The sequence below is a fragment of the Trachurus trachurus genome (assembly GCF_905171665.1).
Source record: "Trachurus trachurus genome assembly, chromosome: 13".
Taxonomy (NCBI): domain Eukaryota; kingdom Metazoa; phylum Chordata; class Actinopteri; order Carangiformes; family Carangidae; genus Trachurus; species Trachurus trachurus.
Genome location: NC_139892.1, coordinates 29,782,997 through 29,799,332, shown reverse-complemented (window position 1 = coordinate 29,799,332; position 16,336 = coordinate 29,782,997). Strand labels below are relative to the sequence as shown.

General features: G+C 40.1%; 1 protein-coding gene across 1 annotated transcript in view; it reads left to right on the top strand.

The window, feature by feature from the left end:
* rtn4rl1b (reticulon 4 receptor-like 1b) overlaps positions 1–16,336 on the top strand; it is a gene marked incomplete at its 3' end in the record, with an annotated part of 150,519 nt that overhangs the window by 128,956 nt on the left and 5,227 nt on the right. The window lies entirely within an intron of this gene.

The following is a 16,336-nucleotide window of genomic DNA, read 5'->3' as shown; positions in this document are numbered from 1 at the left end:
TCAACTATTTATCACATGAAATATATTTGAATGGCAATTAGGTTTCATCTGAAGCCTCAGTTGTAGGGAAATCCCAGCCACAGTCAACACAGAGCCTGAAATCTGCATTGTGTTATATTCCTCGTAGATTATCATACCATGAAATTTTCACATTCCTCTATTTTTAATTATCTCTAACATTGTACTAATCTCTGTTTCTCGAGACAAGATAACCACATACTGTATATTAATCAGCCACATCATCACTGTAGGCAAACAGTACTATAGAGACCCCCCCCACCACCACCACCTTTCTACCCCACCCGCCTACGCAGCCACCCACACATCCCTATTTTTAATGCAGCCAAATGTGAGGGGGGGTGGAGGGGTTTCCACTCAGAAAGAAAATCTCTATAAAGAATTGTGAGCATTTCCACAAGGGAAGTAGAAAGAACATCCAGAATCAGCTCCAAGAACATCAAGTATTGGCTGATTTGCTGCATAACTTTGGATCTTGTTATGGCCCTGAGAGGTTTCAATGACTGAACTTTATCTCTTGTTCTCTTACTGTCTTGCTGATCTTTTTGTTCACCATATTCACTGAGAAAAACATTTGAGGCAGATGTTCTGTCATTTGTTTCTTTTAATGAAAACTGTCCTTTCTAAGATGTTTTTATGTTTTTCTTCCCCCTTTTCCAAAACGACGAGGCTGCTGGTTAGGTCAACAACCCTTGGAAGAAATGTAGTGCAAACACATTATACTTTTACGATTAATGTATAAAAAATAAGAATAAAATTAGTACAGGATTCAGGCAAAAGATTACAATTTTATGTTGATATTGGAAGGTGCACTGTAACTGCAGTTTGCAAATCTTTTGACACAGTAAACTAGTGGTTTCAATTCTTTCGTTTTATAGCAACAGACTGTTGTCTAATAACGACTGCGAATTTCCTTTAACCGTTAAGAACAAGGTTATTGTACATTTTCCTATACTAAACAAGACTAGATTGCCTCAATACTTTTACTTCCCTTTTCTGTCAGTGGAGCTCTAAGCTTATTTATTACCTAAAATGTGAACCTTTAAAATAGTGACAAAACAGCTGGAACATGTAGTTTTTGCACATGTTACTCAAAAAGGAACCAGTGAAGGATTTTCTGAGGACTGTATTCAGAGTCAAAGCTACAGCAGCAGGATTGAAATGTAATGAACTCTTCTGAACATGTCATCCAGTGCAGCAGTTCATGTTTTTAATAGTGAAAGTCTGTGCCACAGATGAACAGACAGTAGTGGCAGACAGTAGTAGCATAACCTTAAAATGACATTTAATTTTGTTGACAATGACAAAATTATTCTGCCTCATCCTTGAACCATGTTGTAAATTGCCTGAACTTGAATAGTGGCAGGCAGATTAAGAAAATAACAAAAAGGCCTTTTGCAGGAAGGTGATTAAACAACATGTTTTGTCATTTAGGTACTAAAGATGCCTGTTTGCATGCAGGTTGTTTATTCCTGCATCTGATCAGTCATGACATTTTATTGTTTCTATTAATGGTTTTGTCTGTTTGTCCTTTGCAGAGTATATTTCATTTCCTTTTAACGAAAGTGGTGCACACAAGTCAAGTTTGTTATTTTGTCAACAGTGTGAGCTCAGCAGAGAGACTCATCATGGTTGACTGGGAGCAGTTTAACCTCTGAAACAGGCCTCACCAAGAATGCTGCCTTAGGGTAGAGTGGTATACGTGGGCGCAAGAGAGAGTGACATGGTGAGGAGGTAACATTTGCGGTGGTAGAGAGGGCAGAGAGGTGTGAAGATAATAGCCCCAATGGGGAGATATGCAAGGCAGGGGTGCTTTATGAGGCTTGGTCAGTCTGCTGTGAAGGAGTCCTGTATTGCACACAGAAACTGAAAGAGTAATCTTCAACTTATTCAGTTTTTTACTTCTGCAGCTCACCTTCTCTCGCTCCCTCTCTCTCTCTCTTGTTTTGTCTTCCATATTCATTTTGTCTCTTTTCTCTTCCTATCTATAATTTAAATTTGCTTTATTGGCATGACCATAGAGAAATTAATTTCAGTACCGTTACAAGATTTTTCTCTTTTATACGTATTATGATTCTGAAACAAGAAACATGTAATTTGCTCATACCTCATTATACAGTATGTTAGAAAAAATACATTCTCTCTTCCTGCACACATCACCAGTTGTATACATTCTTCTCATCATTGAGGTTTACTTTATATTTATATTACACACATTTTAGGATAAACAAAAGGAAAAAAGTCTGCACACTTCAGCTCCCCTTTCAGTGCATTTATTTAGCACACCCATGTGCTACATATATCTGTTTTTCCTTTTGTTTATCCTGATTATTTGTTATTTGTTTATCCTGGCTATTAGTTTTTTGAGTCCAGCACCTATTTTACTGGATGTGCATGGCTGCTCTGTCTTTTACTGCATATTACAATTTATAAAATAAATGGGATAAATAAAGTACCTTCCTTTATGAATGCATACGCACGCACACATGCACAATAACTAACAAAATAAAACTTTGTATATACGTATGATATGATGAGATGACTGTAATGTTAATGTTAATGTTCATGAGACCTATAAGGGCAAAAAAACAGAAATGGGGACGCAGGTTTTGAGGGGGATTGGTACAGTTCTGACATATTTTGCAGCTTCAATGGCAATACCACTTCCCCCAATAGTAAATATTGAATTTTGTTTTGGTGTCAGGGAGTTTGAGTTTTATTTTGGTAAAGAACTCAGTGCCTATGTGTTTCTAGAGACTGCAGTGTTTCTATCTTGCTGCTGGCACGGCTATGTGTCTGTTTTCTCAGGATACCAGGTTTGTGGGTGTCCACCAGTCTTAGTGGTGAGTGGTAACCAGACTGTGGTCGCTCAGTCGCTACTGGTCTTTCTCAGTTTATTGTTGCTCATGACAATCTGCCAGTTGGTATCATCCATTCAGTGCTAAATAGCATAGAGTATTTCTTGTATATGTCCAGCGGCTGATGAATGTTCTTCTTTGGCTGTAATGTGGTTGGTCCAGATTGTGCGAGAGCTGTGCTGGAGGAGTTGAGGCTCACGCCCAGCTGGCTGATGGGAGTTATCTCCTCATAGCAACACAGAGCTTTGGTGAGAGCTTGGGCTTTTAACCCAATGTGGTGGCTGAGTCAAATTAGCCAGTTTCGTCATATATATATATATATATTTAAAAAAAGGTAAATTGGTTCCATGTCCTTTGCTTATTTTTGGAAAGTCATTTTGGCCTGAAAAGTCCAGGCTTGTTACGTTTTGTTTTCCACTTGGAAAGAACCAGAAGAGCGGAAGCAGCTTAAGTTTTTAGGTAAATTTCCTGGAAATCATGCGCTCTCATGTTTTCTACTAATATGAGGAAAAACATACAAGACTTTACGCATAGGGTTTCTTTCCATATTGATTGTAGTTGAGGAGTCATATGCTATTAATGAGAGTAAAGAGTGGACAAAGATTAAGGTGTTCAGAGCCTCATTAAAAGTTAAAATGGGCTTAATTCAGTTCAGTATCCATTGCTTTTCTTTGTCTCCACTTACATCTCCCCTCCACTTTGACTCTCCTCCTCCATATCGTCTTCCTCCCTGCCACATCACTTCATTTTTCTGCCTCTCCATCCATCTTTGAAATACCACACTCACAATTTCTTGTGTAAACAAAACCCTCACTGTCTCTCCCTCTCTCTCCCTCCCTCCCACCCTCTGTCCTTGACTTTACTTCTTGTTATCTGTCTTCAAGGAGAGGGGGGGGGGGGGGGGGGAGTGGCTGGAGGGAATCATGTTTCATCACCCAGCAATATGAACTGAGATGGAGCCTGACATCTTCTTTTGCAGCTGCTTGTCTGAATAGCATTGTTTTTTATGACGTGGTGCAATATTCAGTGGAAAGCTATGGGGTTTTTTTTGGTTCATGTCAAATAATTTCAAGGGACCACGTCATTACTTGCAACGAAAATTAGTCTAAGGCCATCACTGTGGAGGGGGAAAAATAAACCACTTATCTGTGGAACGTCTGCAGCAAGGCACTTAGCTTTATAAGGGGAGAGGGGATTGGGAGAACTCGCTAGTGAGTGGTAGTTGCATGCAGACAAGCAGCTAAAAGGGAGGGGGGAGCACTCACAAAGCTGAGTAGTTTGTGTGGTTCGCATCCAGAGGGTTCAGGTTTACAATGGACAGGAGGAAAAGCAAAAGAGAAAATGGCAGCAGCTGTAGAAAAAGCAGCAGCCCTCACAATATGATAACACAGCAGAACGTCTTGTGAAAAGATCAAGTGATTTGCCATGATTCTAATTCCACATCATGGATAAAACACGAGCATCCGGGCAAAGCAATAGGAGTAAGAAATTCATTATTGGGTTGTATGTTTTTTAAGGTTTTGGTGATGGAACACTTTGAAGTGAATCCTTGGTTTGGTGTTGTGCTTTTTCAGTGACTCACTAAATCCCATAAGCTGCTATAGTATCTCTAACGGCCAGACCGGGGTTTCTTTAATCACAACCAGACAGTGACTGTTTTATCCAGCGAAGCCTCCTGCTTTGTAGTTTGGGGAAACAACAACAGAATCAATTAAACGCCAAGGGGGAGGGAGGATGCGGAGTAAATAATGGCAGAGACAGGTCGTAAAGAGGAACAGCAATTTGAACGAGCGAGAAAGACATTTAGTATATCCTTTTATAGAAATGTAACATCCAGAAACTACTGCTGGTTAGACTTTAAAAAGATTTCACAATGAAAGCTGGTAAATTCCTCCGGAGTGTAGACTCAATAAACAGGCACAGGTATGTGTACATTTGCTAGATAGAGACAACAGTGACTCAAGGGCAACTCTAATACACTGCAGAGAATTGAGCGGATGAAATGATGATAAGTTATCATCCTCAGCTGGAGCTAGACTTTATGAAACCAAAGATGGACTGAATGAAGACAAAACAGTGGGGCTAAAAAAAGTGGAAAAACCAAGATGGAATCAAATTGGGAACAAAACAGACTTAAAATTGATTTGATGAGAATTGAACGTATAGTAGTCAGATTTTTTTTCCATCCTTCGCATTGTGAGAAAGTTACAGTTAATGCTGAGCCTTCAAGGTGATAAGCCCTGTAGAGGCCTGCTACATTAATGAATTAACATTACACAAGGATCAATGGTGAAGCTCTCAGGGTCTGAAAAACTACACTTAATGAAAAGGGATTACTCTCCTAAGATCAAGGTCTTCCACTTCTCTTCATCCCCTCTGCTCCTTCTTTTCTGCTCTTTTGTATTCTATTGTGTTTTCTTCTCCCGCCCCTCATCCCCACCCTCTCTGAAGAAAATTTTAATTATGTCCACAGTCTGACAAGGCCACACCAGCTAGCTGTTTTAAATGCAGAGTTTGTCCGGAAATGTGAAAATACCAAATGTCATTTGTTTTACTATGACTGGGGGAGAGAAAACACTATAAAATTATTATTACATTATAATGGCACTTTTCCACTACACAGTCACGGCACGGTAAAGGTGCTTTTCCACTACAACTGAGTTCTCTAGTACCTCCTCAACGGGGGCAGGGTCGGCATGGGGGCGATCGCAGGGCCGCATTGTCCGTCTCTCTTTTTTCGATCCTCTCGTCAGCTCCAAACTCACTCGTCGTCTGCATCTCGATTACGGACCACATCGTGGTTTTACACACAGCAGTCATTTAACTCGGGTGAAGGAATAACAACAGTCTCGATACAGATCAGTGGTCGCTGTTGCCACTCTGTTTTTGAAATTTTCGGGTTTGATTCTCATGTTGGACGTGGTGCTCGCACTCTTCCAGTGACGACGCTCTGCCCAGTCAGTGGAAGGCAGTCGGCTGACGTCACGTTTTAGTATCGCTTCGGCTCGCTTGGAACCAGGGCCGAGACGGTACGAAAAATAGTACCTGGTACCAGGTACTAGTGGAAAAGCAAAAAATGCCGTGCCGTGCCATACCGTACCGCGCTAGTGGAAAAGCGGCATTAGACATAAAGTAAAGATATTAAGTTTGTAGGAATTTGACATTAAAGCAGAAGTGAGTGATATATTTGTGTTAATATAAGTCTTAAATAGTTATATCTTCCGACAGCAATCACTTACATAGAGTGTTTGGACTGAAACACGGGTCTCTCAGTCACTCTGCTCTGCTCTGAGCCGAAGAGAAAACATTTATCGTATCCTACAGTTTTTATCCAATGAGGAGAGAGAACGGCATGCAGGGCTGTGTGTGCAGCCAAGGAACGCCGTGAATGTGGTGACGTAGCGACGAGGACTGTTATGGTGCGTTCAAGGAAACTCGTATTTTTCCGACCGTGAAGTGGTACCAGTTCGATCTGGTACGAGTTCACCGGTCGGAAGTTACGAGTGGCCGTTATAGTGACTTTCACCGGTAAAACAGGTCGGAAAAACACGAGTGGGTTGCCTGGAACGCTACAAAGTCGTAAGTTGTGACTTGAAGCTGTAATTTACGATTTCAAAAGCCTGCCTGGAACGCAGCATTAGCGAAAACGACCGGATCACTCACTTCTGCTTTAAGCCCAACCAGGAATTTGTCCAATGTTTAAAATGCATTCTGAGAAATGTCTTCATATAGAGATGGTGTCAGGATCAATGAGCTATAGCTGCTCTTGTAGTTTTGGTGTCCCACAAGGATCTGTATTGGGACCACTGTTGTTTAGTCTTTACATAAATGATCTTCCATCTGCAGTGTTTCCCCTACAATTGTACAGGCCTGGCGGGACGCCAGGCCAATGAGAGCCGCCGCCAGGCCAAAATAAAAATTAATATGGCAAACATAAGCAACATATCCATTCATTCAGAAATCAATAATCATTTCTGTTTAGGAGGCTCTGTGCAGCGCTGTTCTGCAACGCGAGTTAACCTGCTTCGCTGCCTAGTAATGATACGAGTGTGCAAGCATATTATGGGATGTTGAGGTTTGTAGCAAGTAAACTACTGTGCCGTGGAAAAAAGAAAAAATATTCTAGGGGAAACACTGCATCTGTATGCAATGAGTCTGACATCCAGATGTATGCAGATGACACAGTCATTTATGTTCATGCAGCAACCAAGCAGCAAGCTGCAAATAAGTTAACAGCAGCGATGACCCCGGTCGTTGAATGGTTGAATTCATTCATTCATGTCTGCATCTAAATACTAAGAAAACAGTATGCATGATTTTTACTAAGAGTCAGAGTAAACAGCAAAGTTTCACTTGTCAAATTTCCATCAACAAAAGCAGCAGTACTGTATTTTAATGCTATTATAATGTCACACTTGTCATACTGTCTGACTAGCTGGGCACAAGCCTCTTGTACAACTCTAAAATTTGTACAAGTAGTCTATCATCATACTGGACAAGAAGACAAATGCTCATCATCGTTGTCACAGTCACAGCATTACAAACTACAGTTTAGTGAGCTGGGATAATTTTGCTAAATTCAAAGATTCCTGTCTTAGGCTACTTATAAGATCCTGCATGGCTTGGCTCCTCCCCCCCTTGGTGCTTTTATAACAAAGAAAACATCTACTGACAGGCATACCAGGTCTATCAGCATAGGGGACTGTGTAGTTCCAAACAGAAGGACTGCTTTTGGTCAGGCAGCTACTCACGCCTGGAATATTCTTCCAGCGCAGCTCAGGGAGTATGACACCTCCCTTTCTTTCAAAAGAATTTTGAAACTATGGTTGAGAGCAGGTCAAGTATATGACCATCCGCTCTGACACGTAATGTATTTGTATTTTATTGTATGTACTGTAATATTGTATTGTAATAAGTATAGGCATAGTACTGTTTTATAATGCATTTTAATTATTGTAGTGCTCAAGTCACCTGCCCCAGTGACATACGGTTGAAAATTAGCCAACTTGGCTAAACCGGCATGTTTATAGAAACGTTTATTAATGTGCACTGTCTCTTTATATTTTAAACCACTAAACTAAACTATCAACTGATTCACATCACAAACTACTTCTCCAGAATGATCAAACAACTGATCAATGTTCAGTACTTTGTACATGTGGTTCACAGCTTCTCTACAATTTAGCTAAACACATCTTTTCCATGTTATGCTGTTCCCTTTTCACAGCTCCAAAGTGTCAACCAAAGACTCATGTGTTAGATATGTAGCAGTGAATTGTTGTGTTGATTGCTTGTTTGGATCGCTTTGATTTTATTGCGTACACTAAGCATAGAGATTTGTGGTGCAACACAAGTTTGTGTGAATGTTTTGGTATATTAGAGACTCCATCACAACTGGTGAATATTCTGTGAGTAAAAAAAAAAATCAAGACAGTAGGACATTGTTTACTTCACGAGTTACAGAAGCATATACCTCATTTGCTCATTTGTACACCTTTCAAACATCTGTGCACACCAAGGCACCTTGTCTTTCAGCTCTCACTAACATCCAGTCGAACACTTTGGTCTCTTGGTTGTCCAACTGTCTCCTAATCTAACGAGCCACAACGCAGCGCTTGTCCCTCACACACTTTTCTGCTTGATTTCACATTTCTGCTTGCCTCTTTGAAGCCATTAGCTAAGACTGGTAAGCCCCTTTGTATGTGTGTGCGCGCACCTTTACATACATGGAGCATCAATCTCTCACCTGATATAAATAATTGATCTGCTGAATCTAGGGCGCATGAGCTTTATATGCAAGAAGGCAGCTGCTGCAGAATGAAGGTACCTTACAGTTTGTTTTAAGAGATATATGTATGGGGTACCAGGAGGTGGAGACCAGCCAAGTGGAAAATGCCGCCGCTCAGTGCAGGTTCAGGTCTATACTGACCTGATGGTTCCCAAAGAGAGCTTTGCAACTTCTAAATCATTAATCCATAAAAAGCTTTTAGCGGCATGTACTGTTGCCTGAAAGTGTTGTGTGTGTCTCCAAGGTCACTGAATGTCCTACATGTCAACATTATACAATATTAAAAAGCAGTCGAACAGGCACTGAGGCGCTGAATTACAATAATGTATGATATTAACTACAGTTACCACCTCATGGTTGTATGCCTTCACCAAGCAATCAAGCTGCAGTTTAAATCCATGTCTGTGCAGACTGAACACTGAAGTAATTTAAAAGGGTATTAGGACTATTTTATCATAATATTTTAAATCTATTTTCTTTTTTGGTGAGGTCACAGTGACCTTGACCCTTCACCACTAAAATATAACCAATTCATTCATTTCATGTCCAAGTAAATGTTTTTGCCAAATCTGAAGAAATCCTTCGAGGTGTTTCTGAGACATCACATTGACAAGGGTGGAATGGAATGGATGGGTGAACAACCAGAAAACATACCACCTGTGGCCTTGGCTGTCGTTGACACGGAGGCATAAAAACAGAAAATGAAGGAAAATTTGGGAACGAGGTGGTGATACAGAAGTTGACCGAAAATTTAAAAAAAGAAAAGAAAAAGAAAATTTGTCTTGGAGCAAACAAAACACTCAGCAGCATAATTTACTCTCTATATTTGCTGTTGATAACCAAGAAGCAACACAATAACATTTCCGGAGCTAAAACAAATTGAATATGTGTCTGGTAAATAATGTGAAATTATTCATGTTAGCACATGGACACTTAAGTCATGCAGTAAACTGCTCTCAGGCTATACTCATGAGGATTACAGTGTTTGAGCTGACAGGTATCTGAAATGAAGCGCACAGAGATAAAAATGCAGAGCAGATTGAGACAAATTGTAGGGTACATCTGCATGCTGCCAGACTGATTGGAATTTTATATATAATAGATTGTTATATTTTGTATCACTGTATGAATTTTCTCTTCTGGCTGCAGCCCTGAACTGGCCATTCTGCTCTGCTTTTCTAAACACAGTGGTAATTCATTAAGTCCATGGGGAGATTTCACTATTTTGTTTGCCCCCTGCAACAGAAACATCAAAGCATGGGGTCAGTTAAAGAGCAGCAGCCCTGGGGCTGGTAATGATTCAATCCTTTGCTCAGATTCTTCATAAGGCAGAGGCTCACTGACACAAGGCTTGTAACCAGGTCATGTGGTTCAGGGAGTAACTACAGTACCAGTGCACAATAAACTCATCTTCTCTTCCTCTGTGTGTGCACATAGATTTAGTCAGAATGGTTAATAGTTTTCAGTAGTATCTGTTCTCCGGTTGCCTTCCGTCCGCTCGCTATACACAGCATCACCAGAGCTCAGCTGTCACCCTGACAGAGACGCACAATGATTGACCGTGCTGGCACTGTCACTGACACACACGCACATGATTGAACACGATGCAGCTACTGGACGAGACAAACATACTGACACACTGTGTAACACAATGAAACTCTGGCAACAGGTGTGATCAGAGGGCTTGGGCTTGAATCTGCTGTATAAAAATACACTTAAAATAGTAAAATGAGTGTTATTCCATTGATTGAACTTAATCAAGGAGAAATAAATGTGATTTATCCACATTAAGTCTAGATGTCCTGCCCACTAAATCCAAATTCCAATGACAATCAAATATAAAAGTACAGCAGCAGACTGCTCCCTCATGTCAGAGGTAAGGTCGTTAGATGCCATGATGTAATCACCGTGCATTGCTCTAAAAAGGTTTCTAACCAACAGCTGCACTCCTTAAACAGAGACATTCCACTACGCTAAACATTTCCGTAGGACTAAGTAAGGTACTTTTGTGCAATTCTGAGGAATAGTTAACGCTATCATCACCATTTTTATCTTTAAAAAGGAATTAGGGAAAAAAGGGAAATAATTACAAATTCTAAGTCCTTTATTTCCCGCCTTTAATTAAAGTCCTTTCATTATTTTTTTTTTCCTAAACTTTTAATAGCAGTAGCTACAAGTGGTTCAAGACCTTTTGATCAAAATTGTTAATTAAAGTGCTGCTAACCAAAGACTCTGCTGTAGATGACTGACTGATTCATACTCACAAGTTTATCATGATGAGGGTTTTGTTGCCTCATTTACCCTGTAGGCAATATTGCTGTACTTCGACTAGTGTCATTCAAAGCAAATTGCTCTTAGGAAAAATGTCCAGAAGAAAAAAGTGGTTATAACCAGAATAACCAGGATCGGCATGTTACACTGCTGCACTTTTATTCAGGAAAAAAAAACCTAACTTCCCATATGATAATGGGACAGATTTACCGTTTTGGCCACACTCAGCTTGTGAGATGACGCCGACACCAATGACCCATTGTGTCTCTTGTGAAAGAGACTGTAAATATTTCTCTACATTTTGTTATACATACATTATATCGAACACCTCTGAGACGTGCAGACCGTCAACCATGAAAGATAATTATTAGCCACTCCACCGACGGGAATTGCATTATAAATGCTCTCTATCACTTTAATGGAACTACAGTATAGGAACTACATATGGATACACTTCGGATGATTTATATAGGTTTGGCAGAACCATTAGTTTAGTTTGGCCAGTGTTGTGTAGTACCGCCACAGGGAGTGCAATATATTTGAATCATTTGGCTTTGTGCTGTCATCATGAATTAATGTAGTCGGTGGCTGAGAGTGTTGCTTCCCAACAGTGGTGATTTGGCTGGCTTGTGTGTGTGTGTACACGGTATGTGTATGCATTTGCATGCATGTGCTTGCATGTAGCCCATATGGCATCTATCTACAGTATTTAATGCTGTGAGGGTGTTAAGAGTAGAAGAGCAGCAGGTGCAGATGTGCTCCCAAACATAAGAAAGTGGAATTAGCACCTACTAGACATCCATTAACTGTGTTAATTAAAATGTAGGTAAAAAAAAAAAAAAAAAAAAAAACTGGATAGCTCACCATCAGCTCCGTGCCTCTCTGCCTGGCTTTTCAGCATCTTCAAATATTGTATTTGAAATAAATTAGTTTTATTCACCTGCACACTCTCCGCAAATTATCCTCTTTATTCTGTACATGCTCCATACGGTGCAGTTATTTTTAGGACCCTGTGATTCTTCAACCTGAGAAACAGTGCTGTCATTCACATCATCTCTGCCTTTTTCATGTTCAACTTCTGTCTGGTTTACTTGATTGCTAATGTTGAGCCACACTGTTACCAATGAGATCCTCAACACTCTGCAATTTCAAGTATCTGCCCCAAGTCTCCAGGTGAGAGAGACCACAGTCACAGTTTCCTTGGGGCACAGTCGTAATTATTCTCTCTCTACATTTCCCTTTGGATCGACTGGTCCACCTCATTACTGCTACTCACAATATCAAACAACTATAAAATAGCACTTTACATCAATACAGTGGGGAATACACTGGTCCATTTAACCCTGACATAACTTGGCATTCTGTATGCCAACCTGCTTATGTGACTGTGCTCTTCTTTTACTGTAGCCTAACTGTTCCTCTGTCTCTGCAGGGATACAATTAGAAACACGATGCATGAGTTCAGTGCCTTGAAGTGAGGCCAAACTGAGAGAAGAATGATCAAATCATAATTACTGTGCAGGAAGAGACAATAATGTTAAGTGTGTTGACACTTCACAGTTTCTGTGCCAACACAAATGCCACAAATCAAAGGAATAAAACATGGAGCACAACAACAACCAAAATCAATAGAACAAACCCTGAGGACCAGCTTTGCACTATGATCTGATCTTTTTATGAAGAAGAGTAATGAGGTCAATTAAAGTCAACGCTGACTAATCTCTCAAAAAACAAAAAAAACAAACACACACAGTCTTATAAAATGTATCAATCACAAGAAGATGGAGAAAAAGAAACAAAGAGAGTAAACTGGCAATTGCAAAGAGGATTTTCCAAAAACAAAAAAAGGTTGAACTCACCAGGAAGAATCTGTAAATTCACTGTATGTAATAATTACACTATGAGCTCTGGGTGACCTAATTTATTAGCAGTGTGCTCCAACAGAGAGAGAGAGAGAGAGAGAGAGAGAGAGAGAGAGAGAGAGAGAGAGAGAGAGAGAGAGAGAGAGAGAGAGAGAGAGAGAGAGAGAGAGAGAGAGAGACTGCACTGCACTGGAAGAATATCACACTAAAGTGATGCATCTCTGAAATATTTCTATTCTACTCTGTTTCTCTCCCAGATCTCAGCGTTGTCATTGTTCTCTCCCATTTTCCTTTCATTCACTAGAAGAATAGTCAGACAGCCTTATGAAGCTTACACTGGGGCTGGAGAATGGCAAATGAGACTAAATCCATTACATTCTGCGACTGGCTGTGAAAAAAACAAAACAAAAACAAATATTCCCGGGCAGAAGTGTTGCTGGTCACAGCTACTGGCTTGGTCGTCCATGTGTGAGTTTGCTGTTCAGTCAGAAAATAATGGAAGTAAATCAGTGATTTTAACAAGTCAACAGAGACAAAAGATAAGAAACAGCTTCAGTATTAGTATTGAGTATTAGTATTGTGTCGTTATTGGTGTTTATTTATCCTTTAAGAGTAAATACTTGCATCTGAGTTTTAGATACAGTATGACTCCTTATTACCCTGATTTGTCAAGTTTACAGTCTAAATAAATTAAACTGTGTCTTAGAGATCTATAATAAGGAATACAAATAGACTTGATAATGAGAATAGCCACTTATTTTATATTTTTTGCAGTAATGACAGGCATTATTAATCATTTAACCACATTATCTAATATTGGGTCAATGGGACAAGAGATGGAAATTAGCCATGGGGGTACAATCTCACACATATTTACATTCTGAATGTTTATTAATATGTACCATAGCATTTTAAAAATAAATAAATCATGAATAAATCATATTGAAGCCTGGCACCATGCATGACTTGACAGTAGATGGGGAAAGTAAAGAGTTGTGGTATCAGATGTGCATTCAAAATGGATGAAAACTTTTCAGAGTTTCATAAATAGCTTTTTTAACCTTACCTCCAACTTAAAAAAAAAATGTGGTTAAATCCTCCATAGACTCAGGTTAGACTCACTTTTCTCTTTCTTTTTAGAAGGTGTGGTTCAAATGCAAATAAAACGTACATGGCTGAAGTGTCACCAGTGTTGGGGTAGTAGTCTAACAATAGCTTTCTGGTATTTCAACTACATGTGGATACTGATTCAAGTTGTTGAATTACTTTTTTTTGCTGTTGCATGTCTACTGTGATTGAACCCCTTTGACCAGCACTGACTCCTTTTTCTTCCACCCAACCACTGTGAAGCCATGTCCAGGCAATTCATTCGTCAGGCAGTCACCACTTGCAGTATGTGTAGTGCAAGAGCAAAAGCCAGTGCTCACACCGTGACAGCATCGTCATGGACAGACCTCCTCAGCCTACAATAACCACAGGAACAATCACCACAGACAAAAGCAGCTATTGTTTCCAGCAAAGCCAATGCAGCACATTCCCATTTTTAAAAACTTTTTTTGAACCAACTGTGAACATGAAGCTACTTTTTGCGTGTGTCTTTTCTGTATTGTGTGTTGTAATTTTGTACCACACATGCTAGATTTCTCTCTAGGGTTGTTTAGCTGTAGTTCAGCGTCCTCCACTGTAAAGTAATTGGTTCAGACTTATGGTATAACTTCAGATATTTTTGCAGTATAAAGCTACCGATACAAATATGGCTGTATTGCTAATATTCTCTACATATGTAGAATCAGCTCTACACCGTTAAATTCAACACAGTTTGCCATTATTAACCAACCATTGTGAGCTTTTCTACGACTGTGAACACCATCTGAGTGTGGAATCGAGATCTTATTTAGAACCAGCCAATAACAGGAGAGAAAACACCAGGGTGCTTATTGGAGTCTTTGGAGAGACACAGGAAATTGAGTTTGTCCAGTCTAATGATGGGCAGAGTCACGCAGCTTTACAGACGTACCATTTCTCTCCTATTAGCAGAGATGGGTTATTCATGAGGGCAAATCTAGTGTGAACTATGTTTCATTGATATTCTACTCAGTCACTTCTCATTGTCTGTCAGGGGACCTGCACCATTCTGTTTTATTCATTTATTTATCCATTTCCTTTCTACACTGCCAAAGGTAAAAGGAAATTTGGCGAAGATGAGGTCACAGTGTCAATCGTGATTTTCCCTGTGAAGAGCTATCAATAGCATCTGTCATCAGTAACCAGTAGGCATGAAAAAAAAGGGGGTTGACAGAAAGCTGCATAGAGAAGGACTTGGAGGTGAGAGACTTGTGACGAGAGTGTTAATACACAGCTCAGTCTCCTACCACCAGAAATAGCTGCACCTTCGCCTTTCCAAAAACACATTATTTCTCTTTTAGAGCCGCTCCTTTATTCTGCCAAATTCCAATAGGCACTATTGGCATATATATGCTCCGTTGTGTCCAAAGCTATTTTTATAATACAATTTGAGCTGAATGCCTCATTGTGTGAACGCACAATGTAGTTATGACACACGTTAATTTCTTACATTTTCATTTAAGGAGAGCATTCCCACACAATACTTATTTTTTCCCCAGTGCTAAAAACCAGACTCCCTACTCAAAGCTCTGTAAACAAGTGTCATTCAGCCTTTTATGCTTGTCACACTGACATGATCTGCGGCATTCAGTTCCAAACCTGACGCACGCGTTAGTATCTGAGACTGTATAGAGAGCTTATGCACATATACATCTTTGTGACATTGTGCTGTGTGAATGCGTGTGCGCATTTTTGTTAACAGCTGTATTTAAAGAAATGTTTGGCGCTGTAAACACATGGGTGCTGAGATCAGGGAGCTGGCAGGCGTTACAGTCTCCAGTGGAAGTGCATGTTATGCCAGCTGCACAAAAGAGCACACATGCCCTCGGTGTGGCTGAAAACAAGGAAAAGGGTGCATGCTCCTCTCCAGTCACTCAATCTGCATGCAGAAGAGATTGTATGAGATACTTTCAGCATCTAAAGAGTGGGCCTATCATAAGTTCACGTCTTCTAAAGCTTTCACGGGGATTCACATTAATAGATTTTGTTCATAGGTAGAAAAGGAAGGAAGACATTATACCCCATATAAACCATGTTTTTATTCCCTGTGTTTTTTCCTCCACAAAGAGAGAGAGACATGTGGCAAAGCACCGACAACAGGCATTTTAGAGGAATAGATTAAGCAGGGTAAAGAATCTATTACTTTGTCCTGACAAGCTGAGGAGAGTGAGAGGAGGCGCATCCTTATGTGTCCAACATGATTAGCAGATCGCTGATTCAAACCGCCTCACTATCTTGGCAGCATCTACATTCTCATTCCCGCACTTTCCTTGTGTATCACCCTTATCAATGTCTGTCTTTTGCCTTCGCAGATCATTTGCTTGTTAGATATCTGATACCTAATTCTGAGGAAGACATGCATGAAGCAAAGAGTAAATGGAAATTGTGTGAGGCCTTGAATGATATCACTGCAG